This window comes from Meles meles, chromosome 9, assembly GCF_922984935.1.
Source record: "Meles meles chromosome 9, mMelMel3.1 paternal haplotype, whole genome shotgun sequence".
Classification (NCBI taxonomy): Eukaryota; Metazoa; Chordata; class Mammalia; order Carnivora; family Mustelidae; genus Meles; species Meles meles.
In genome coordinates this window covers 94,978,822-95,004,669 of record NC_060074.1, presented here as the reverse complement: position 1 = coordinate 95,004,669, position 25,848 = coordinate 94,978,822, and positions in this window count along the sequence as shown.

The window sequence follows — 25,848 nt, the reverse complement described above, 5'->3', positions numbered from 1 at the left end:
GGGAGATTAATGGGGTCTGGTCTCTTCTCTGACACTAACTAGAAGCTGTCTCTGCTATTACATAGTCATGTTGACAAATCCCTTAACCCTTCATGGTCTGTGGAGACCTTCAAGTCTTTCTACTAGAAAAGCCTCATGGCCCAGAATTCCACAAGTCTTTCCCGGCAGAACTGTAGATATTGTCTTTGTTTTGTCATCCTCTGGGACATTGCCTGGCAGAAACTGTGGTGGTAAATGAGAAAAAATGACACAGATATTTCCGGGGTGCTATATTTGTGAAGCTGCTGCTATCAAGACAGTAAGAAGCCACCAAATTTTAGTCACACAGTGTTCATCTTTCAGGTTTCAGGTTTCTTGTCAGCAACTTGAGAGGATAGAGCTGGTTAACTTTCATGACTCCTTGCAGGTTGAATTTATGAGAATTTCCCACATTAAGTGAAAGTTGAAATCATTAAACAGAGGATTTTGTCTACCTCATTTATTAAAAAATGTTTATGGAGCCCCATCTCTCAGGACTATCATCTATCATCTATCAAGGACTGTATTGAAATCTGGGAGTTTGGAGGTCAGGGTATATGGTCTCTCCCTCTGGGAACTTACCTTCACTTAGAGATAGTCAATGAAACATCCCATTATAGACCGGAAGGTGATGACCCTAAAGGAGAAACACAGTGGCAAGCATTTCACTCTAAAACACAAGTTTGAATGAGTGGTCTTGTTTTGTTTGTTTAGTCACTACCAGATTCTACCTCTCACATTAAAAAAGAAAAATATTCAAAACATTTAAATGTTAACCTTCAAACCTTCTTACCTTGTTCCAGGAAAGGGAAAGCATAAGCTAAGCCGGTGGTCACATGGGAGGAAGGGTTGCTAGACAAAGGTCGGCACTTTGCATCAGCCTGTGGAAGGAGGCCCTCTCCTCAGCATGCAGTGCAGAGAAACTGCACATGCGGGCAGGGGAGGAAGTTGCCAGTGTCCCAGCTTCTTAATTAGGCTCCACAGTTCGTGAATTCTTAGAGTTCTGGCTGCCATGCAAATACATGGGTCCAAATACTTTCCAACGCTAAGTAGAAACAGTCCTTAACTTCCCACCATTTTGGAGTCTGCATACCTACCTATCCTTGCCATTTATCTGGACACAGAAATGGAACATTCTGAAATCCCCAGGTGCATAATACCATAAAACCAAAAGGGAGTGTTGGGGCGCCTGGGTGGCTCAGTGGTTTAAGCCTCTGCCTTCGGCTCAGGTCATAATCTCAGGGTCCTGGGATCGAGCCCCGCATCGGGCTCTCTGCTCAGTGGGGAGCCTGTTTCTCCCTCTCTCTCTGCCTGCGTCTCTGCCTACTTGTGACCTCTCTCTCTGTCAAATAAATAAAATATTAAAAAAAAAAAAACAAAAGGGAGTGTTGAATGAAGGTCTGCTTTGTTCAGTAGTACAAGATTTCTCTATCCTCCATTTATTTTGTCTCTATTCCATCCATGTAGGTACCCTGCCTATAGCTTCTCAACAAGCCCTTTAGTTTTTCCCCCTTATCTGGATCTCAGTGAGCCCAACTTGCCTTGCTCTGTTGCTGGTGTTGGCACAGTGAATTATGGCACCTCTGAACTCTTTGCTGAAGAGTAACTCCCATCCTTCCAGATTCATTTGTGTCTTTCTGCACATCTTTGACTAAAATGACAGGAGTCAGTCTCACAGGCCTGAGCTCGGTGGAGGAAGCTAATAAATAGTGCTGATGCAGCCCAAGCTGATACTGATACAAAATAAAATTGAAAATATTCCTGGCAAAGAAAACTTAAAAAAAAAAAATCCAGTTGACTCACTCTTCATGCTAATGGAGAGGGGCAGTAGTACAGATAATCCAAATGTCGGCTGTATTTAATTTTGCTCTGCCTACCATATTCTCTACATAACAAGGCATCGAGTGTAGGTAGAGGCCTCTGAGGGTGGCTCGAAGGCCTGAAGTTTTGTTTCTCTCTTTTTTCTTTTGCTTGTCTGAAACTCAACATGTAAGTGAAATTATGATAATTGTCTTTCTCTGACTGACTTACCTCACTTAGTGTTATACTCTCTTGCTCTATCCATGTTGTTACTGCAGATGCAAGACTTCATCTTTTTTATTGCTGAATAATATTCTGTTATATATACATATTCTTTATCCATTCATCTGTTGATTGGATACTTGGATGCTTCCATAGTTTGGCTATTGTAAATAATGCTGCAATAAACATAGCGGTGCATGTATCCCTTTGAATTAGTGTTTTTGTATTTTTGGTGTAATAGTGAAATTGCTGGATCATAGGGGGCCTCTATTTTTAACTTCCTGAGGAACGTCCATACTGTTTTCCAGAGTGCCTGCACCAGTCTGCATTCCCACCAACAGTGCATAAGGGTTTCTTTTTCTCCACATCCTCGTCAACACTTACTGTTTCTTGTGTTACTAATTTTAGCCTTTCTGACAGGTATGAGGTGATATCTCATTGTAGTTTTGATTTGCATTTTCCTGATGAGGAATGATGTTGAGCATCATTTCTCCTTTGGCCACGTGAATGTCTTCTTTGAAGAGATGTCTGTTTATGTCTTCTGCCCATTTTTAATTGGATTATTTGGTTTTTGGGTGCGAGTTGTATAAGTTTTTTACATACTTTCAATACTAACCTTTTAAATCAGATATATCATTTGCAGATATCTTCTCCTTTTCAATAGATTTTTAGTTTTGTTGATTGTTTCTTTAACTGTGCAGAAGTTTATTTTGATGTAGTTCCAATAGTTTGTTTTTGCTTTTATTTCCCTTGCCTCAGGAGACATAGCTAGAAAAATGTTGCTATGGCTGATGTAAGAGAAATTACTGCCTCTGTTCTCTTCCAGGGTATTTATGGTTTCAGGTCTCAACATTCAGGCCTTTAATCCATTTTGAGACTTTTGTGTGTATGGTGTAAGAAAGTGGTCCAGTTTTGTTCTTTTGTTTGTAGCTGTCCAGTTATCCTGACACTATTGGGAAGAGATTGTCTTTTTCCAGTTGTATATTCATTCCTCCTTTATTGAAGATTAATTGACCATATAATTGTGGGTTTATTTCTGGGTTTTCTCTTCTATTGATCTCCATGTCTGTTTTGTTTCAGTATCATACCGTTTTGATTAGTTCAGCTCTGTAATATATATTATAGCTTCCTCTAGTTTTGTTTTTTCTTTTTCAAGATGGCTTTAGCTATTTGAGGTCTTTCATGGTTCTGTAAATTTTTGGATTGTTTTAGTTCTGCAAAAAATGCTGTTGGTATTTTGATAGACATTGCATTAAATCTATCGGTAATATGATAGTTTAGCAATATTTGTTCTTCCATTGCATGAGTATGGAATGTCTTTCCGTTTCTTTGTGTCCTCTTGAATTTCTTTCATCAGTGTTTTACAGTTTTTAGAGTACAGATTTTTCAGATCTTTGGTTATCTTTATTCTTAGGTATTTTATTGGTTTGGGTGTAATTGTAAATGGGATTGTTTCTTAATTTCACTTTTGCTCCTTCATTAATAGTGTAAGGGAATACAGCCGATTTTGGCATACTGATTTTGTATCCTGTGACTACTGAATTTATTTACAGTTCTAGTAGTTTTTTGGTGGAGTCTTTAGGGTTTTCTATATCTAGTATCGTGTCATCTGCAAATAGTGAAAGTCTTACTTCTTCATTACCAATCTGGATGTCTTTTATTTCTTTTTCTTGTCTAATTTCTGTAGCTAGGACTTCAGTATTAAGTTGAATAAAAGTGGTAAGAGTAGACACCCTTGTCTTGTTTCTGGCCTTAGGGGGAAAGCTCTCAATTTTTCTCCATTGAGGATTTTAGTTGTTGGTTTTTCACATATGGTTTCTATTATGTTGAGGTATGTTACCTCTAAGCCTACTTTGTGGAGGTTTTTTGTCAAATGCTTTTTCTGAATCTACTGAAATGATCATATGATTTGAATCCTTTCTCTTATTGATATGGCATATCATGTTGACTGTTTTCCTATTGCTTATAATATAAAGATTAAATTCTTTAATAAGAGCTCACATTCCTGTGAAGTTTGCTCTTTGCTGATCTTTCTAGCTCTCTTGTACCATGCATTATTGCTCTTAGCATTCCACCTCTCCCTCCTATGGGTTGTTCCCTTGTACATGCTATGTTGCCTCCTAGCTGCAAGCCAAGGACCCTCTCCCTTTTCCACCAGGTCAAATCACTTTAATATAGACTCTCAAACCACTAGTTACTTAAGTTTCATAGCATATATCACACTGTAGTTTTTGTATGATTGTGAAAGTCATTCAGTGATCTGTTTGCTCTATAGATTCTAAAACCTAGGAGTCACCCCCTTTAATCTCAAATGTGGTGCCTAGCACATGTTACCATGATCAATAATTATTTGTTGGCTGAACAAATGAATGAATGATTGAATGAGAAGGGGTGGAGAGTATTTGCCAGTGACATTCAGTTTGCAGCCTGACCATAGGAGCTCAGGATCTATTGAAGATGATTTACAGTGAGCCTGCTAGCTATCTGTGGGGTTTTGCAGTGCTAGCTTTGGCCTGCCTTGTGTTTCCTGAGACATTAAATAGCAGAGCAGACTCAGGCCCATGATTGGAACAGGTTCCCTCCCTGTGTGACTGCTGTTCCTGTCTCCTTTTTGCCAGTTTTCCTGGAACTCAGCGCTCCCAGGAATGAACTCTTCATCATCTGAATGCTGAAGTCATTATACTTAGTCCTTTTCATGGCCCACTTCTCTCTTTTTTGGCCAGTTACTCAGCTTAATGCTCTAGGTTTCTCTAAGGCAGACCTGACCCAAACTCTCTTCAAGTGGAGATTGGATTGTACATTCCAGCCCCTCTATGTAGGTGCCTCATTTGGAACCCCAGCTTGGTGGCAGGGACGACTCTGAGTGGACAGATCACCTAGCCAATGACCATCTGCCAGTCAGTACTCAGCATTGCCTGTTACCTGGATTCTTTTTTCTTTTTTTATGTTATGTTAGTCACCATACATTACATCATTAGTTTTTGATGTAGTGTTCCATGATTCATTGGTTGCATATAAAACTCAGTGCTCCATACAATACTTGCCCTCTTTAAAACCCATCACCGGGCTAACCCATCCCACCACCTTACTCCCCTCTAAAACCCTCAGTTTGTTTCTCGGAGTCCACAGTCTCTCATGGTTCATCTCCCCCTCCAATCCCACCCCGTTTTATTTTTCCCTTCCTTCTCCTGATGTCCTCCATGCTGTTCCTTATGTTCCACAAATAAGTGAAACCATATGACAATTGTCTTTCTCTGCTTGACTTATTTCACTTAGCATAATCTCCTCCAGTCCCACCCATGTTAATGCAAATGTTGTGTATTCATCCTTTCTGATGGCTGAATAATATTCCACTGTGTGTATGGACCATATCTTCTTTATCCATTCATCTGTTGAAGGGCATCTCAGTGCCTTCCGTAGTTTGGTTATTGTGGATATTGCTGCTATGAACATTGAGATACATATGGCCCTTCTTTTCACTACATCTGTATCTTGGGGTAAATATTCAGGAGTACAATTGCTGGATCATAGGGTAGCTCTATTTTTAGGTTTTTGAGGAACCTCCACACTGTTTTCCAAAGTGGCTGTACCAACTTGCATTCCCCCCAACAGTGTAAGAGGGTTCCCTTTCTCCACTAGATCGCCAACATTTGTTGTTTCTTGCCTTGTCAATTCTAAGTGGTATCTCAATGTGGTTTTGATTTGAATTTCCCTGATAGGTAATGATTTTGAACATTTGTTCATGTATCTGATAGGCATTTGTATGTCTTCTTTGGAGAAGTGTCTGTTCATGTCTTCTGCCATTTTTTGACGTACTTGTTTTATTTGGGGGGGGGGGTTGTTGGGTTTGAGAACTTCTTTATAGCTCTTAGATATCAGCCCTTTATCTGTAGTGTCATTTGCAAATATCTTCTCTCATTCCGTGGGTTGCCTCTTTGTTTTGTTGACTGTCTCCTTTGCTGTGCAGAAGACTTTTATCTTGATGAAGTCCCAAAAGTTCATCATTTTTGCTTTTGTTTCCCTTATGTTTGGAGACATGTCTTAAAAGAAGTTGTTGTGGCTGATGTCAAAGAGGTTACTGCCTATGTTCTCCTTTAAGATTTTGATGGATTCTCGTCTCACATTGAGCTCTTTCAACCATTCTGAGTTTATCTTTGTGTGTGATATAAGAGAATGGTTGAGTTTCTTTGTTCTGTATATAGCTGTCCAGTTTTCCCAGGACCACTTATTGAAGAGACTCTCTTTTTTCCATTGGATATTTTTTCCTGCTTCGTCAAAGATTATTTGACCATAGAGTTGAGGGTCCATTTCTGGGCTCTCTATTCTGTTCCATTGGTCTATGGGTCACCTGGGTTCTCTACCACCATTCCCTCTCTATCTGCTCAGTTATTCAGCAGCAGTTTATGGGATGATGTCTGAAACTGTAATATTTCCCAGGACCCTCTGTCTTGGGCAATACTCCTGAGCCTCAAAGCTGCCAACACTCTGTCTTGAGAACTCTGCTGCTAAAGTCAGCCTGATAGCAAGGTAGATTCCCCAGACTCCCATAACCTCCATGGTGAGAAGACCTTGGATAAGCTCAGTGTCATCTTTTCCCCATCATGCAAGCTCCAAGATACCATTAGGATGATATCCAAAGAACTCAGGATCAGCAGCCAGGAGACAGCTTTAGTTTTAACTTTGTCATTATTGAACTACATGATCTTAGATCCCTTTACATCTGTTAATCTCAGCTTCTTCATGAAGGAAGGAAGGGAGGAAATGATATAGAAATTAGAAAGAAGGAAAATAGAAGCTTTTTGCTAGATCCAGGTTTCCCAAATAGTTGCAGCAGTAAAAGTGTTTGGCGGCCAAGTAAGTTTGAAGAACAGGTAGATTAAACAAAGTTTAACAGTTTTTCTTACAGCATGACTTCTCAGAGCCTTTAATATACTAATGTGCATTGTGACTCTCCATAATGGATGGATAGAATTAATAGCTTGCCACACTTACTTAAACACTTGCAGAAATCAATATGGAAAACACCAGATTTGATTGTTTCTGGTTCTAAAAGTCTGTTCTCTTAATCTAGAATTTTGGCTTTCTTATCCATATTTTGAGGTGTGACACCTAATCATGCCATGCTCTGAGTCTTTGAAGAAAGAACAAAGCTGCTGTTGAAAGGATGCATCATTGAATGGAGGCACCACATTAGTTCAGGTCAGGACTTTTGGGTAGACAATATGGTTCTCCAAAAAAGAACAGCTACTTTCCATCCAGTGTCTTCCCTACAGAGGCAAATTCCCTCATCATCTGAATGCATCATGGAAGTTCATTAACCTAAGACCAAGCACTCATTTCAAAAGGTGAGAGTCCCAAAGACTTAGTGGCCCGATAAGGATCCATTTTGGAGGGTGGCGACTGCTAGAGTTCGCTGACTCAATGCTAGCCTGTTAGCAGGTCTTCTCCAAGCCTGAGAGTGTTAGGCTCATGTGTCCAGAAGACACGAACTCTGAGATTCAACAGCAGAGTAATAAATCCAAATGGTTTAGAGACCAGAACATTTCAAGGTCTGCCCCTTGGCCAAGACAGGAGTATTTTACCTGTTGTCTGGAGCTCATGACCTCTGACCTGAACCTTTCAGTTTTGCTGAGTTCCCACTAACTACAGGGCTTCTCCAGTCTTTTTGTCTCTGACTTCATATGGATTCGTGACTTCTGTTGTCCTCTATAGCGACTCAAATCTCCCAACCGTCCACCTCATTTTTTGACCGAGTTTTATGATTTGTTTTTCTCTTGTTAAAAACTCGCTCACTTGGCAATCCTTCAACCTCTCACCCATTCACTGCTGCTGAGGGCACTCCCTTGACCCATAGGTTTTTCCTAGTCCTTTCCCACATTTTCCAATTTTCAAAATTAGACCAGACTCCATCTGGTATAGCTCAAGAAAGTCCTATCTGACAATCTTTTATTTCTAAATAAAAAGAGGGAGAGAGACAGCAGCACATATTAATGGACCATGACAAACACAGGCTACTTCCTTATAACCCTTGATATTTATCTTTATTTTTAGAATGTCCTCCTGCTGCTTTTACTATCACTCTCTATTTGTTTTTGACAAGGATCATATAACAGGGGAGACAGGAAAGAAGCAGGAGAGCGTATAAAGAAAGTTCATTAAAAAATATAGAAGAAGGAAAAGAAAAAAAGACAAGCTGTTGCCACCACAAAAACCCAGCTGATGGGAGCCTGGTGATGCTCTTGTTTTTTTGTTTAGTATCATGTATCACCTGTTGTGACCTTGGTTTTCATTCTGCTGTGCTGGTGTACTGAGTCCTGGTTGGTATACAGTGGCTTCTTGAACTGACAAGCAACACAGAAGTTCTGGTGTGGTTGGAACATTAGGAAAAGGAGAAGTGATGTTTACTACTGAGGTATTATAAAGGTTTTTGTTTTCTTCTCTTTTTCTCTCAATAACAAAAATGACTAAAGCTATTTGGATGTTTGGGAAAACCAAAGGAAGGTAAAAAATGGACTGCCTTTTGGAATAGGGACTTTGTTGCTGCTTCCCTAAAAGACTTTTCCTAAGTAATTATTCCCAGTTTTTGGTACTTCAACAAGAAACCAGCAAATATCTCATAGTGTCTTCTATAAACCATGCTAGAAACTATTGTAAATGAAATGTCCTAGTAGAGTTTATGATCTAGTTGTGGATATAAAGCATATACAAAACATTAGAGAATGATGCTAGATGGTATAAATTGCAATTTGTCCTCCTCTATAGAACCATGTCAGAATACAAAGTTAAAGGATTGGATAAATTTTTCCTCCTTTATTACTTCTTATTACTTATTACTTCTTATTACTTATTACTTCTCCTTCCAGCGTATATCTCAAACTATCTTCCATCACATATAGGCAACCACCACCAATACACATACATTTGCCTCCCAGTGAGGTGAATATCACTCAACTCAAGCCAGCTCCGTGATGCATTTAGACTTCCACCCCTTGGTACTCCTTGCTTTATCCAGTACAGAGGGTTTCACCATAATGCCCTTGAGCCTTTGTTACACATATTTATCTGTGTAACCTAATTTATCTGTGTGATAATTTATCTGTGTAAACTAATTTATCTGTGTGACCTAACTAGATGTGTAACCTTAGGCGAATAACTTACCCTCTCTGAATCCTAGATTCCACATATACATACAGCAATTGGAAGTTGGTATTGAACTTACGGCATTAAACTGTTGTTAAGGCTTAAATAAGACAATAAAGCAAATGTAAGTAGCCCAGTGCCTGGCATATAGTAAGTGCTTAAGAAGGGATAGCTGAAGCATGAAAGAGGATGTCTGCTTTCTCAATGCCACTGCAGCTAGGGATCATACATAAACGACTCACAGTCATGGCTAATAAATAACCAAAGTAAGAATGACTGAAGCAAGAACTTCATACAAGAGAGACTTTCTGCAGATGCGTAGTTTCTAAATATTATTCTCGAGCTGAAGATAAGAGTGATGTGTAATTTCTTTTCAATTAAACATAAATCTTCATACTTTTTTCTGATTCATTCTAGAAAAAGAAGTACAAAATTTGCTTAAAATGGGGGGGGGGGTGGTTAGGGAACACAACCATACTGAATTGTTCAGGAAGAATTGCTGAACAGGCAAAGAAAAGCACCCGTGTTGGCTAATCTGAAATTTGGGCAATGCTCCACTGGACAGAGATCACCTTTCAAAGGTGATCTGGCCTTGCTCTAGCCAATCTCAGTCTGAATAGCACCTTGTTCCAGCCCCTTGAGGTACACATGGTAGTCACAGAAAACCCCTGGGATCTTATTACTTGCTAGCTTTCTAGCACACCTGCTCCACATGAGAGGAAGTAAATTGGGATCGGGTCTCCATGGTATACCAATAGTAAATGAGCAGTAAACTTCTGACCTATACCCAATCAATTCTGAGTGAATAGGAAATTAGAGAGGAGAGTATAAATGTGAGATCAGTGAGAGGGAAAATGGAAAAGTGGGTAGGATGTGTTGGTTACTACCTTCTTGTGCCCCCTCGTCCTTTTTGCCACTCTTTCTTTTTTGCCATTTACCCAGCATCTCTGGGTCTTACACACCTGCAGCCTGGCTCTGCCATCTTCATCTTGCTGAGCTGAGGTTAGGGGTGTGTGGTACCTAGAGAAGAGTGCTTGTCCTCTGGTGCACGCTTTGTATGCACTTGGCTGTCTTTCTGTTCCAAGCTATTTGAACAGCCACCGCCCCCTTCCTGACTCCTTGTGACAAACCACAGGGGACTTCTGTGGCTATGTTTCACTCCTTGAATCAGATCCCCATTGGTGTGGACACACCTCTAGTTCAATTCAATCATTCTTCTTGGACAATGTAATCTAAACTGTAATCAATGTAATCTAAGCTAACTTCTCCCTATCTCCCAGAACACAGATCCGCTGTTGTGTAATCTCCCCTTTCATATTCCACAGATGTGAGAACTCCTTTCCTTCTCTACTGTTTACCACGAAAGTCCCAGTATGCCTGTAATTAGCATCTGTTATGAACTAAATTGTTGTGTCTCCCTAAAATTCATATGTTTAAATCCTAACCTTTAAGGTGATAGGGTCTTTAGGAGGTAATTAGGGTTAGATGAGGTTATGAGGGTTGGACCCTCATGGTGGGATTTATGCATTTATTGGAAGAGACACTAGAGATCTTGCTCTGTCTCTCTACCATGTGAGGACATGGTGAGAAGGCAGCCTTCTACAAGCCAGAAAGAGAACTTTCATCAAGAACCAAACAGGTTGGCACCATGACCTCGGACTTCCCAGCCTCCAAAACTATGAGAAAAAAATGTCTAAAGTCATCCAGTCTATAGTATTTTGTATGGCAGCCCAGACTGACTAACACAACAACCCATTTCCCTGGATTTTGCATAATCTGCTCTTCAGTAGAAGGTGAGCTAGGAAGGGATAAACTAAATTTCACAAAAGAGACAGAGACAAAGAGAGGCTTAACCCAAAGTGATGGTGAAATTTTTATGCTCTAATGACTGGTTGCTGGAGGAACTGGCAGGAAGTAACATTGACCTTCCTAGCCTCCTTCAAATTTCCTTCCACAAGTTGTTGGCTGCACTTCTGCCAACCAGGACTGACCTGGTAAAAATCTATTTAGTGAATTAACATTTATAAATGCTTTGCTCTGGTTTTCCTCCCATATCACAGGGTTTCTGTTAATTTTAAATGACACTGCCTCTTCACTGGAGATTAACAAGATATGAAGCAATCCCAATATTTTAATCAGTGTTTGGAGATGATTCCTGCTGAATAGCAGGAAATGCCGTTCTTCTGGAAATCCATTTTTCATTTGTTTTCTCATTTCCATCCCTACTTTAAAGAAAATTGACTTTTTAGAAGTGAGTGATAATTAATCTTTGATAATACTACAATTATTTTGTTTTAATGCTCCTTAAAAATACTCAGTGTATACCTAAGCCAAGTGGAACTCTACTGTTGGGGTGGTATTGGAATGACAGGGTGAGGAGCAGCGGTGGCAGTGTGCAGATTCATTGGCATTAGGCAGAGTGCCCGTCCAGCTGGTGGGGAGGGGCTGGGAGGCATGAAGCCAGTTCTCCCCAGGCCCCTTAAGTGGTCTAAGAAATGCTGTGCTCCTCTGAGGCACTTCACAGTTTTTCTGTAAGTGGAGAAATGGCCTATTCAATTCAGATTAACCGCAAGGCCAGACTGATGGATGGTTCAGAAATGTATTGTAAAAATTAGATTATAAAGGAATAGATTTCATCTTCAGCAATATGATACTAGATGGGCAGGTAAACCCCTTTAGATACAGAACAGATAAAATGCTGGATAAAATACTTCAATGTGTATTTGTAAAGCAAGATTGAGCTGGCATTAAATTAAGAAGAGCAATCAAAGACTATTAATGACAAGGCCTTGATATTCTACAAGAATAAGTAAGCATTAGAGTTGGTGATTGTCCTGAGGGTATGTACATCTAGAAACACCTGGTCAAAAGTATTTTCCATGCAGACTACACCTGGCTGTGGATATTAAATGAGAGCTCATAGCTCTGATATCCTGGAGCCTGGGTTTTTAGGTACCATGAGGATACACAGTGTGTACATGATAAGGTTTGGGGTCTGAGTAGGATAGGAGGTTGGACTAAAAACTCATACACAAACACATTCAGTTGGTAAGCTAGAACATAATCTTCCCTACAGAGGAGTTATCTGCCTCTGCCTTGGGTCTTTGTGGAGTGAAAAGTAAAAGAAAGTTCTATTAAGAACTCCTATCTCATATGCCCACCCTTCATGTATAAAGATGGAATTCATGCCACTTCTGCAATTATGAAATATGAAAAATAAAACACAATATGAAATATGTGAAATATGACAAGTAAAACACAAACACCCAAAAATAATTGATATATGTATCTTCAAGTTGACAGTGCCCAAAAGAGCCTAACAGATGCAAAAGAAAATCCTCCATGGAATTACACATTTAAAACTCAGACCCCCAAATTTCTCTAGATATAATTTTGGGGAACTGAAGCTTACAGTAAAAAAAAACAACAAAACACCAAATATACAGGGGAGAACGCCACCATGAGTAAGAGTCAGAGAAACAACAAACTATGAGCTTGTTATGAGAAACAACAAACTGTGAGTCAGACCCACAAAGAATACAAATATTACAATAATCAGAGAATATAACACATATGTTTCATGTGTTTAAAGAAAGACAAGAGAGGGATTGAAAAAATGACAGTATGTAAAACCAGGAAGATTTGGGAGAAAGTAATCAGAATACTTAGAAACCAAATTATGAGTAATTCAAATTTTAAAACTTTATATATAACCTAGCAGATTGAATGTAAATGGAGGGCAAATGAACATTTCAGAAAATAGATCTGAAGAAATTACTCCAAATGTAGTATTAGAGACATGGGATGAAAACTATGAAACAGGTTAAAAGATATGGGACCATATGAAATAAAACCCTGAAGTTTTAGAAAAGAAAATTTAAGAATGGTGGAGAGGTGATGTTCAAAGAAATAATAGATGAGAATTTTCTAGAATTGGGTAGAAACACTGGACACCTTGAATCTGACACCAAACTAGGGCAGTACAAATAAGGAGAACTGCAGACTAGTCACACATGGACACATGCAAGAAAGTCCTCGCCAAAGGAACTCAAAAATAAATCTAGCAATGTATAAAGAAGATAATAGTACATTATGACTGGTCCTAGGCTATTTTTCTTTCTTGCCTAGTCACTTTATCACAGCCTACAAGATAGAAATATCATATTTATGCTAATGAATTCCACATTTATATCTCTAGCCTAGAACTTTGCTTCCACTTTAGATTCAAGTATCTGACTACCTAAGTATCAGAGCCATCCCAGGCATAATTAGCCCAAAATGGAGCCCTTGAACTTTCTTCCCATGTCTGTTTCCCTGGTCCTTGTTTTCTTCCTCTCTCACCTCCACAGGTTTCCTTTGGCTCTTTCCATTCTCCTTCCATTCTTTTTATCTAATCTATTGCTACTTATCCTTCATACCTCAAGTTCCTCCACCGAGAACTTTTTCCCCATCTATCTTCTCCTCCCAAGCCCTGAAATCAGGGTTAGTTTTCCCTCCCGCAATTTTTAGAGTAGCACTTACCATGTGGTATCACAATGGTTGTGTACTTGCTTGTCTTTCTCAATAAAAGCTTCGTGAGAGGGGGACTCTTACTTATTGAGAGAACATTAACTGTGAGCACAGAATCTGGTCTGTAATTGTCAATTGCTCCATAAATATTAGTCAGCTAACTGAATGAATAAGGTAGGATACATATTAGAGCTATATACAAGGCAGTAAGTGAATTCAGGTGATAGACACAAAGAAATATCCCCACTTCAATCTGAGAGATGCAGCCCAAGAAATATTTGAACTGGCTTTGTTAATATATAGTAGAACCTTTAGCCATCTTGGGAGGATGGAGTAGAGTGTAGAGAAAAGCATTTGAGATAAAGCAGATGGCATGAGCAAATCCTCATTTGGGGAAAAGTAAACAAGGTACCTAGAGCTATGAGTTTGTGTTTGGAAGGTCAAAAAATGTTCTAGAGAGGTTAGGTTCTCCAGAGCTTTGGAGGTCATGTCTTGAAGTTTGGCTATTCTCCTTGGAGTGAGGGAGCTGCTTCACGATGTTTAAAGGAAGACCCACAGGGCCAGATTTATACTTCAGAAAGATCACTCTGGAAGCAGGGAGGCAAATGGCCCAGAGGGGTGTGGAATTGGATGCAGCAAGACAAGTTGCAGGGCTTGCAGCCATCCAGTTGATAAATGATAAGGGCTGAACAAGGACAAGATGCTTTGTTAGCAAGGAGGGGAGCTGATTGCTCTGATCAGAGTACTGTGAGAACGTGCTAGTGGTAAACCTGATATTCTGTTAGGACTGTCATTTGGGGGATTATCCAGCTGTCAGCACATTTACTGGCCTGGCTGGAGCTAAGCTGATTGTATTTGTGTCTCCCTGGAACCACTGCTGGAGTTGGTGGACCCATCTCCCCCCTCCAGGAACCATCTGGAGAAGGTCAGTCTGACCTGAGGGATTTATTTTCATTAAAAAGTTCACAAAAGCACAAGTGGTTGTGCAGAAAGGGAGAGATTATATCAACTTTGATCCTTTGTGTTGCTCACTGCCTTCTCTTGGTTTTATTGTTTTGGCACCATTCTTAATTTTGAAGCTGAAAACAAATAATGGCTATGTGTCCAATATTAGTTAAATACGAAAAGATATGTTAATCCTCAGGAATCTAATTTCAATATCAAAACCTATGCAGACTTTTTTTTGTGGAAACTGATGACAAATTATTAAAGAGAGGTTATGCTTCGTACATAGATTATGCCACATTCCTTTTTATAATTGTCCTTTTTTTGCACTGTTTTAGAAAATACTAATTTATTAAGCAAACACAGTAATCTCCACAGGCTGTTATCTAAGTATTTAATTTGCATGCTGAATCATACATGCATCTGATAGGGTAGAAGAATGTGATTGAATTCATTAATATAGATGTTCCAAGATGAATGATTTTTCTGTTGCACTGTGATGTTTTTCAACTCAGATTTATATTAAAGCCCACTGGCTTTTAATGCCACACATTACTATCTCCTCTGTCTTTAATGGATAATGTTGTCGATACCCCTAAACAAGCAAGCACTGGCTAAGGAGCTGTGTGTATGTCTGGCTCTGAGGAGGCGGCCAAGCAAGTGGTGGGGATTGAGGTAAGTGCATTCTAGCAGCCTCACCAGAGCCCCAGGCGTAGCGTTGTGTGCTTATCTGCCCCAGCCTGCCAAGTAGGGTTAGACAGCCCTCAAGGAATGCTGGGGCAATGGGCCATAAAATTGACTCCAGAGGAAAATAATTCTTTGTCTAAATGAGTGGTAGGGAGCTTAGGAGGAAACTAAGACTAAAGTATAGTATTTTACACAATATTTTACACAATAATTACACAAATTTTACACAAATGCCTTTACTAGCTTTACTGAGAAGCAGTATGACATACAGAATAAGAGGATGGACTTTAGACTCAAATTTCCTGAATTCCAATCTATGTTTCAGTTTCCTCATTGGTAAACGAGGATCTTAGTATTTTCTTTCCTTTTTTTTAATTAAAATTTTATTTTTTTATAAACATATAATGTATATTTATCCCCAGGGGTACGGGTCTGTGAATCTCCAGGTTTACACACTACACAGCACTCACCATAGAACATACCCTCCTCAAAGTCCATAACCCCACCTCCCTCTCCCGACCCCCCGACCCCCTCAGTTTGTTTTGTGAGATTAAGAATCACTTATGGTTTGTCTCCCTCCCAATCCCATCTTGTTTCATTTATTCTTTTCCTACCCCCCCAAACCCCCCACATTGCATCTCTACTTCCTCATATCAGGGAGATCATATGGCAGTTGTCTTTCTCTGATTGATTTATTTCGCTAAGCATAATACCCTCTAGTTCCATCCATGTTGTCGCAAATGGAAAGATTCATTTCTTTTGATGGCTGCATAGTATTCCATTGTATATATACCACACCTTCTTTACCATTCATCTGTTGATGGACATCTAGATTCTTTCTATAGTTTGGCTGTTGTGGACATTGCTGCTATAAACATTCAGGTGCACGTGCCCCTTCGGATCAATACATTTGTATCTTTAGGGTAAATACCCCGTAGTGCAATTGCTGGGTCATGGGGTAGCTCTACTTTCAACTTTTTGAGGAACCTCCGTGCTGTTTTCCAGAGTGGTTGCACCAGCTTGCTTTCCACCAACAGTGTAGGAGGGTTCCCCTTTCTCCGCATCCTCACCAGCATCTGTCATTTCCTGACTTGTTAATTTTAGCCATTCTGACCGGTGTGAGGTGGTATCTCATTGTGGTTTTGATTTGTATTTCTCTGATGCTGAGTGATGTGGAGCACTTTTTCATGTCTGTTGGCCATCTGGATGTCTTCTTTGCAGAAATGTCTGTTCATGTCCTCCGCCCATTTCTTGATTGGATTATTTGTTCTTTGGGTGTTGAGTTTGCTAAGCTCTTTATAGATTTTGGATACTAGCCCTTTATCTGATATGTCGTTTGCAAATATCTTCTTCCATTCAGTCAGTTGTCTTTTGGTTTTGTTAACTGTTTCCTTTGCTGTGCAAAAGATTTTGAACTTGATGAAATCCCAATAGTTCATTTTTGCCCTTGCTTCTCTTGCCTTTGGCAATGTTCATAGGAAGAAGCTGCTGCTGAGGTCAAAGAGGTTTCTGCCTATGTTCTCCTCAAAGATTTTGTTGGATTCCGTTCTCACAATGAGGTCCTTCATCCATTTGGAGTCTATTTTTGTGTGTGGTGTAAGAAAATGGTCCAGTTTCATTTTTCTGCATGTGGCTGTCCAATTTTCCCAGCACCATTTATTGAAGAGGCTGTCTTTTTTCCATTGGACATTCTTTCCTGCTTTGTTGAAGATTAGTTGACCAGAGTTGAGGGTCTATTTCTGGGCTCTCTATTCTGTTCCATTGATCTATGTGTTTGTTTTTGTGCCAGTACCATGCTGTCTTGATGATGACAGCTTTGTAATAGAGTTTTAAGTCCAGAATTGTGATGCCACCAACTTTGGCTTTCTTTTCCAATATTCCTTTGGCTATTGGAGGTCTTTTCTGGTTCCATATATATTTTAGGATTATTTGTTCCATTTCTTTGGAAAAAATGGATGGGATTTTGATAGGGATTTCATTAAATGTGTAAATTGCTTTAGGTAGCGTAGACATTTTCACAATATTTATTCTTCCAATTCAGGAGCATGAAACATTTTTCCATTTCCTTTTGTCTTCCTCAATTTCTTTCATGAGTACTTTACCGTTTTCTGAGTATAGATTCTTTGCCTCTTTGGTTAGGTTTATTCCTAGGTATATCATGGTTTTGGGTGCAACTATAAATGGGATTGACTCCTAATTTCTCTTTCTTCTGTCTTGCTGTTGGTGTAGAGAAACGCAACTGATTTCTGTGCATTGATTTTATATCCTGACATTTTACTAAATTCCTGTACAAGTTCTAGCAGTTTTGGAGTGGACTCTTTTGGGTTTTCCACATATAGTATCATATCATCTGCGAAAAGTGATTGTTTGACTTCTTCTTTGCCGATTTGGATGCCTTTAATTTCCTTTTGTTGTCTGATTGCTGAGGCTAGGACTTCTAGTACTATGTTGAATAGCAGTGGTGATAATGGACATCCCTGCCTTGTTCCTGACCTTAATGGAAAAGCTTTCAGTTTTTCTCCATTGAGAATGATATTTGCAGTGGGTTTTTCATAGATGGCTTTGATAATATTGAGGTATGTGCCCTCTATCCCTACACTTTGAAGAGTTTTGATCAGGAAGGGATGCTGCACTTTGTCAAATGCTTTTTCAGCATCTATTGAGAGTATCATATGGTTCTTGTTCTTTCTTTTATTAATGTGTTGTATCACATCGATTGATTTGTGAATGTTGAACCAACCTTGGAGCCCTGGAATAAATCCCACTTGGTCATGGTTAATAATCCTTTTAATGTACTGTTGGATCCCATTGGCTAGTATTTTGGTGAGAATTTTCGCATCTGTGTTCATCAAGTATATTGGTCTGTAATTCTCTTTTTTTATGGGATCCTTGTCTGGTTTTGGGATCAAAATGATGCTGGCTTCATAAAATGAGTTTGGAAGTTTTGCATCCATTTCTATTTTTTGGAACAGATTCAGGAGAATAGGTATTAATTCTTCTTTAAATATTTGGTGGAATTCCTCTGGGAAGCCGTCTGGCCCTGGGCTTTTGTTTCTTTGGAGATTTTTGCTGACTGTTTCAATCTCCTTACTGGTTATAGGTCTGTTCAGTTTTTCTATTTCTTCCTGGTTCTGTTGTGGTAGTTTATATGTCTCTAGGAATGCATCCATTTCTTCCAGATTGTCAAATTTGTTGTCATAGAGTTGCTCATAATATGTTCTTATAATTGTTTGTATTTCTTTGGTGTTTGTTGTTATCACTCCTCTTTCATTCATGATTTTATTTATTTGGGGGTTCTTTCTCTTTTCTTTTTGATAAGTCTTGCCAGGGGTTTATCAATATTATTTATTCTTTCAGCGAACCAGCTTCTAGTTTCATTGATTCATTTTATTGTTTTGTTTTTTTTTTTTGTTTCTATTTCATTGATTTCTGCTCTGATCTTTATGACTTCTCTTCTCCTGCTGGGTTTAGGCTTTCTTTGTTGTTCTTTCTCAAGCTCCTTTAGGTGTAGGGTTAGGTTGTGTACTTGAGACCTTTCTTGTTTCTTGAGAAAGGCTTGTACCGCTATATATTTTCCTCTCAGGACTGCCTTTGCTGTATCCCACAGATTTTGAACTGTTGTGTTTTCATTGTCATTTGTTTCCATGAATTTTTTTCAATTCTTCTTTAATTTCCTGGTTGAGCCATTCATTCTTTAGAAGGATGCTGTTTAGTCTCCATGTATCTGGGTTCTTTCCAAATTTCCTCTTGTGATTGAGTTCTGGATTCAGAGCATTGTGGTCTGAAAATATGCAGGGAATGATCCCAGTCTTTTGATACTGGTTGAGACCTGGTTTATGACCTATTATGATCTATTCTGGAGAATGTTCCATGTGTGCTAGAGAAGAATGTGTATTCTGTTGCTTTGGGATGAAATGTTCTGAATATATCTGTGATATCCATCTGGTCCAATGTGTCATTTAAGGTCTTTATTTACTTGTTGATCTTTTGCTTGGATGATCTGTCCATTTCAGTGAGGGGAGTGTTAAAGTCCCCTACTATTATTATATTATTGTCGATGTGTTTCTTTGATTTTATTATTAATTGGTTTATATAGTTGGCTGCTCCCATATTAGGGGCATAGATATTTAGAATTGTTAGATCTTCTTGTTGGACAGACCCTTTGAGTATGATATAGTGTCCTTCCTCATCTCTTGTTATAGTCTTTGGCTTAAAGTCTATTTGATCTGATAAAGGGATTCCCACCCCAGCCTTCTTCTGATGTCCATTAACATGGTAAATTGTTTTCCACCCCCTCACCTTAAATCTGGAGGTGTCTTCGGGTCCAAAATGTGTTTCTTGTAGCAGCATATTGATGGGTTTTGTTTTTTTTTTTTTTTATTCATTCTGATACCCTGTGTCTTTTGATTGGGGCATTTAGTCCATTAACCTTCAGGGTAACTATTGAGAGATATGAGTTTAGTGCCATTGTATTGCCTGTAAGGTGACTGTAACTCTATATTGTCTCTGTTCCTTTCTGATCTACTACTTTTAGGCTCTCTCTTTGCTTAGAGGACCTCTTTCAATATTTTCTGTAGAGCTGGTTTGGTGTTTGCAAGTTCTTTCAGTTTTTGTTTGTCCTGGAAGCTTTTTATCTCTCCTTCTATTTTCAATGATAGCCTAGCTGGATATAGTATTCTTTTTTTTTTCCCATTTTATTTATTTTTTCAGCGTAACAGTATTCATTCTTTTTGCACAACACCCAGTGCTCCAACGGCAAAGGCAAGGGAAGCAAGGGCAAAAATGAACTATTGGGATTTCATCAAGATCAAAAGCTTTTGCACAGCAAAGGAAACAGTTAACAAAACCAAAAGACAACTGACAGAATGGAAGAAGATATTTGCAAACGACATATCAGATAAAGGGCTAGTATCCAAAATCTATAAGGAACTTAGCAAACTCAACACCCAAAGAACAAACAATCCAATCAAGAAATGGGCAGAGGACATGAACAGACATTTCTGCAAAGAAGACATCCAGATGGCCAACAGACACATGAAAGAGTGCTCCACGTCACTCGGCATCAGGGAAATACAAATCAAAACCACAATGAGATATCACCTCACACCAGTCAGAATGGCTAAAATTAACAAGTCAGGAAATGACAGATGCTGGCGAGGATGTGGAGAAAGGGGAACCCTCCTCCACTGTTGGTGGGAATGCAGGCTGGTGCAGCCACTCTGGAAAACAGCATGGAGGTTCCTCAAAATGTTGAAAATAGAACTACCCTATGACCCAGCAATTGGATATAGTATTCTTAGCTGCATGTTTTTCTCATTTAGTGCTCTGAATATATCATGCCAGTTCTTTCTGGCCTGCCAGGTCTCTGTGGATAAGTCCACTGCCAATCTAATATTTTTACCATTGTATGTTACAGACTTCTTTTCCCGGGCTGCTTTCAGGATTTTCTCTTTGTGGCTAAGACTTGTAAATTTTACTATTAGGTGATGTGGTGTGGACCTATTCTTATTGATTTTTAGGGGAGTTCTCTGCACCTCCTGGATTTTTGATGCCTGTTCCCTTTGCCATATTAGGGAAATTCTCTATAATAATTCTCTCCAATATACCTTTTGCTCCTCTCTGTCTTCTTCTTCTGGAATCCCAATTATTCTAATGTTGTTTCATCTTATGGTGTCACTTATCTCTCAAATTCTCCCCTCGTTGTCCAGTATTTGTTTGTCTCTCTTTTGCTCAGCTTCTTTATTCTCTGTCATTTGGTCTTCTATATCACTAATTCTTTCTTCTGCCTCATTTATCCTAGCAGTAATAGCCTCCATTTTTTATTGCATCTCATTAATAGCTTTTTTGATTTCAACTTGGTGAGATTTTAGTTCTTTTATTTCTCCAGAAAGGGCTTTTATCTCTCCAGAGAGGGTCTCTCTAATATATTCCATGCCCTTTTTGAGCCTGGCTAGAACTTTGAGAATCATCATTCTGAACTCTAGATCTGACATATTACCAATGTCTGTATTGATTAGGTCCCTAGCCTTCAGTATCGCCTCTTGTTCTTTTTTTTTTTTTTTTGGTGAGTTTTACTGCCTTGTCATTTTGTCCAGATAAGAATATATGAAGGAGCAAATAAAATACTAAAAGGGTGGCAAAGACCCCAGGAAAATGTGCTTTAATCAAATCAGAAGAGACCCCAAATCTTGGGGTGGAGAAAGAGGATAAAAAGAGGTTCAGAAAAAAAAAAATTTTTAAATGAAAACAAATTTTAAAAAATATAAAAAAGAAAAAAAATATATATATATATATTAGACTGGTGACTATAACAGGATCACCCACTTAATTTTGGGAGTATTTTGGTCTCTTAGAAGAAACTACCTCCCCAGATTTTAAAGAATTAAAAACATGTATAAGGGTAAACACAATGAAGGGATAAAATATGCCTATAAAGATGAAAAAAAAATTTTTTTTAATTTCTAAAAAAAGAGTTGATAAAGTGAGTTGGTTGGGAGAATAAAGAAAAAGAAAGTGGAGAGATTTTGCTCAGGCTGGAGACTAGAACAAGCTTGGAGCTAGAATTAAGGTATATTTTGATCTATTAGAAGAAGTTGTACCCCAAATTTTTTAGAAGAAAAAACCCTATGTGTATACAAAAAATAAAGTTAGATACAATGAAGATAAAATATGACTATAATAATGAAGGTTCAAAAAAGATTTTTTTTTTAATGAAAGTTATTGTTAAGATAAACTACATTTTTGTTAAGATAAAAAACATTAAAAGAGGAAAGGGTAAAAGTTAAAATAAATTTAGGAGAAGAAAATAAATAAAATTAAAAAAAATTAAATTAACTGCAAGACTAAAGAATCATGGGGAGAAAGTCATGAAATCCATGCTTTGCTTTTTCCTCCTCTGGAATTCCGCTGTTCTCCTTGGTAAGTGAACTTGGTCTTGGCTGGATTTCTTATTGATCTTCTGGGGGAGGGGCCTGTTGTAGTGATTCTCAAGTGTCTTTGCCCAGGCAGAATTGCACCACCCTTACCAGTGGCCGGCCTAAGTAATCTACTTGGGTTTGCTTTCGGGAGCTTTTGTTCCCTGAACGCTTTCCATAGAGTTCCGGAGGATGGGAATGAAAATGGCGGCCTCCCAATCTCTGGCCCAAAGGAGCCGAGAGCTCGGGCCCCACTCCTCAGTGCACCCTCAGAGAAAAGCGCTCAATCACTCCCGTCTTCCTGGCCTCTGGCTGCGCTCCGAGCTCCCCCAACCTGTGACCGGTTCAAGGTAACCCCGAGCTGAGAGCTCACTCCTCAGCTCTGTCTCTGTAGCCGGCTTCTCTGTTCTAATACCTGCGAGCTCTGCGACATTCCGACACCCCCAATTCTTCTGTGACAAGGCGGGACCTGGGGCTACGCTGACCCCGCGTGGGCTTCACCCTGGTTTAGCCTCTGGAGCAATGTCCCTCAGTGGAACAGACTTTTAAAAGTCCTGATTTTGTGCTCCGTTGCTCCGCCGCTTGCCGGGAGCCGGCCCCTCCCCCCGCGGTCTATCTTCACGTCGCTTTGGATTCACTTCTCCGCCATCCTACCTTTCAGAAAGTGGTTGATTTTCTGTTTCTAGAATTGTTGCTCTTCTTCTCTTCTGTCTCCTGTTAGATTTGTAGGTGTTTGCAATGGATTGATAAGCTATCTAGCTGATCTCCTGCTACCTGATGTGATCTCAGCCTGCTACTTCTCTGCCATCTTGACTCCTCCCCGGATCTTAGTATTTTCTTAAAGCTGCTCTGAGTATTCAATGAGTGAATGCATATAGGGACCTTAGAAATTGCCCTTCACAGCATACTCAGTCTTTCCCCATTTTCCATTTTTGTCTGCCCTAAATTCAACACACTGGCTTTCAGTACCCACTCCCTGAACACCTAGTAGGTGTCAGACCCTGGGCCTTGCACTGTGAAGACAAGATAAATAAGACATGCTGTCTGCCTCCAAGAAACTATGATCTAGTAGAGGAAGGAGACTTGCAAATGGTCGAATCCATTCTGTGTGATGAGAGGATTAATGGAAGGAGATACATAGTTCCAGAGTAGAGGTAGGTTTCATTCTGATTTAGGAGGTTGACATAGGTTCCAACTACTCTGCTAGGCTTTGAGGTGTGACTAGGAGTTAGACTGTCAGGTTGTGAGTGATGAAGAAGAGTAAAAGAGTTAAAGCAGGTATTAAGGGGCACCTGGGTGGCTCAGTTGATTAACCATCTGACTTCTGTTCAGGTCATGATCCCAGAGTCCTGGGATTAAGTCCAGGACTTGGGCTCCCTGCTCAGCGGGGAGCCTGCTTCTCTCTCTGCCTGCTGCTCCCCCCTGCTTGTGCTTTCCCTCTCTCTCTCTGTCAAATAAATAAATAAAATATTTTTTTAAAAGCAGGTATTGAATGAAGAATAAAGGAGGAAAATATGCCATGTCCTTCATCCTTTTTGTCTGTTTCTTTCTTTGATTTGTCCATGAGATTTATAGTTTTGGAGTATTACACATTCTTTTTTATATTTTTTAATTTTTTTATTAACATATAATGTAGTATTATGCATTCTTGATCTAAATTTGGAAAGAGTTGCATGCCTAATGGAAGCAGAAAATTGGAGAATTCCCTCTTACTCCAGGAGCAGGCATGCTGTTGTCCAGCTGCATGTAAACTGCCATTTATAAATTGCTGGCTTCTCGCCAAAGTCAGAGTCTAGACTTGGTCCATTATTATGCTTCTGAAATGATCTTCTGGCCAAACCAAATCAAGAAACTGTTTGCATATCAAGGCCAAATTCTTAGCTATTCAGAGCTTCATGCTTCCTTCTTTGGGAGAAATGAAATGGCAAAAATTTAAGACAACTCTTGGATTTAAAAAATAACCATCCCCTTTGTGGGATGGAGGCTGGAGGATGGGAGTAACAATTCTCACAATCATCTCTGTTTCTTCTGCACTTTGTCACTTGCCTGTCTTTCAGCATACCATCATAGTAAGAAATGGATTAAAAAACACCTCAGTTTCCAATTCATTAAAGTTGTATGTGTTATACCTTAAAAGTGAAAATAAATTTTTCAGATGGAAAATGAAAACATTTTCCCTTCTATTTTGCTATTACTGTCCCCACAGGCTCAGTTGGCAGTCTTAACATTAAACATTAATGTTTATAATGGCAGTCTTAACATTAAAAGGCGGTTTTCACAAGATGGGCACAGAATTCATACTGGAAAAATTAACAATTGGTAAGGGGGGGGTAGTATGGTGTTCTTGAGGGAGCCAGGCTGTATGAAGAACCTCTGAGCTGACCATGAGAACCATACCCCTTTTCTGATGGTCTTGCCTGGTCGAAGAGTAGGTCATTTACTGAAGCTGAATCAACTGGTAGGTCATTTTCCCTATACTATTAAATATAAACTGATGTTTATTGTTTCTAGGCTGGTTTTATTCTTGTCCTGGCTCTATCTACTGGCAGGAGGAGAAAAATAGAGCTATCCATTTTCTTCACTAAATGTCCTCCTCTTCTTAGATTCCTAGTCTTAATGATGTCACCATCTTCCCTTGTAAGAAATCTGGGAGTCAGCCCACACTTCTCATTGGTTTTAATCTCTCCACCTAATTGTTCACTGTTATTTCCATCTCACCCTCCTCTACTTTTCCCTTTTTTTTTTTACACTATGGTTGTATGGATAGATGGAGATTCTTAATCAAGAAGAGTCACCATTTTTACAGCATATGTCAAAACATCACTTAGCTGCACTCCTATAGTAGCGTATCGTTGGCTCTTCCTGCCTTTGGTCTCATATATTCATCTGAGAGTAAAAGTGATCATATCTTATACTCTTGTGGCTCTAAGACCAATTCCAGACTTCCTCACATGGTGCTGAAGGCTGTCTCTAGCCCCGTCCTCCTCTCCAGTTTTCTTTCTTTCTGTTCTCTCACATGTATCCTATGCATCTGTTATACATAACTATGAGTAATCCATTAAGTATGCCTTACAGTTTTTCTTCCTGCAACTGGATTTTCTTTTTTCCTCTTATCTCCCTGTCAAAGCCCTTCAACTCCTCTCTCTATGAATTCTCTCTTGAATCACCTGTTTCAGTCAACTTCTGGCAGGAAATAGCTCATTCAAAGGAGTAACTTGAGGAGAGTTTAATAAAGAGAATATTTACAGAGATGTGGGCAGGATGTGGGAGAATCACACAGGACAGGGTAGTAAGTCCCCTGAGGCTAAAACAGGAGGTTGTCATCTGCCTCCTCCTTGAGGAAGAGAAGTGTTACCAGAACCCGGAGACAAAGAGGGCTTTTTGAGAGATGCAGCCAACCCACAATACTTCCTTTGCAAGAAGGGAGCTAAGGGAACAAATGCCTTAATGCTACTCTCTTCCCTCCGTTCAGTCTCCTGCCAACATTCACCACTGGGTGAAACCAGTGGGAGCAGGACCAGAGAGGGTGAGGAAGCCTTTCATGCAGATCATACTGGTCAGATCATCCTGGGGTACAGAGCAGGATGGAGATGGAAGAGTAGGTCTGGATGGG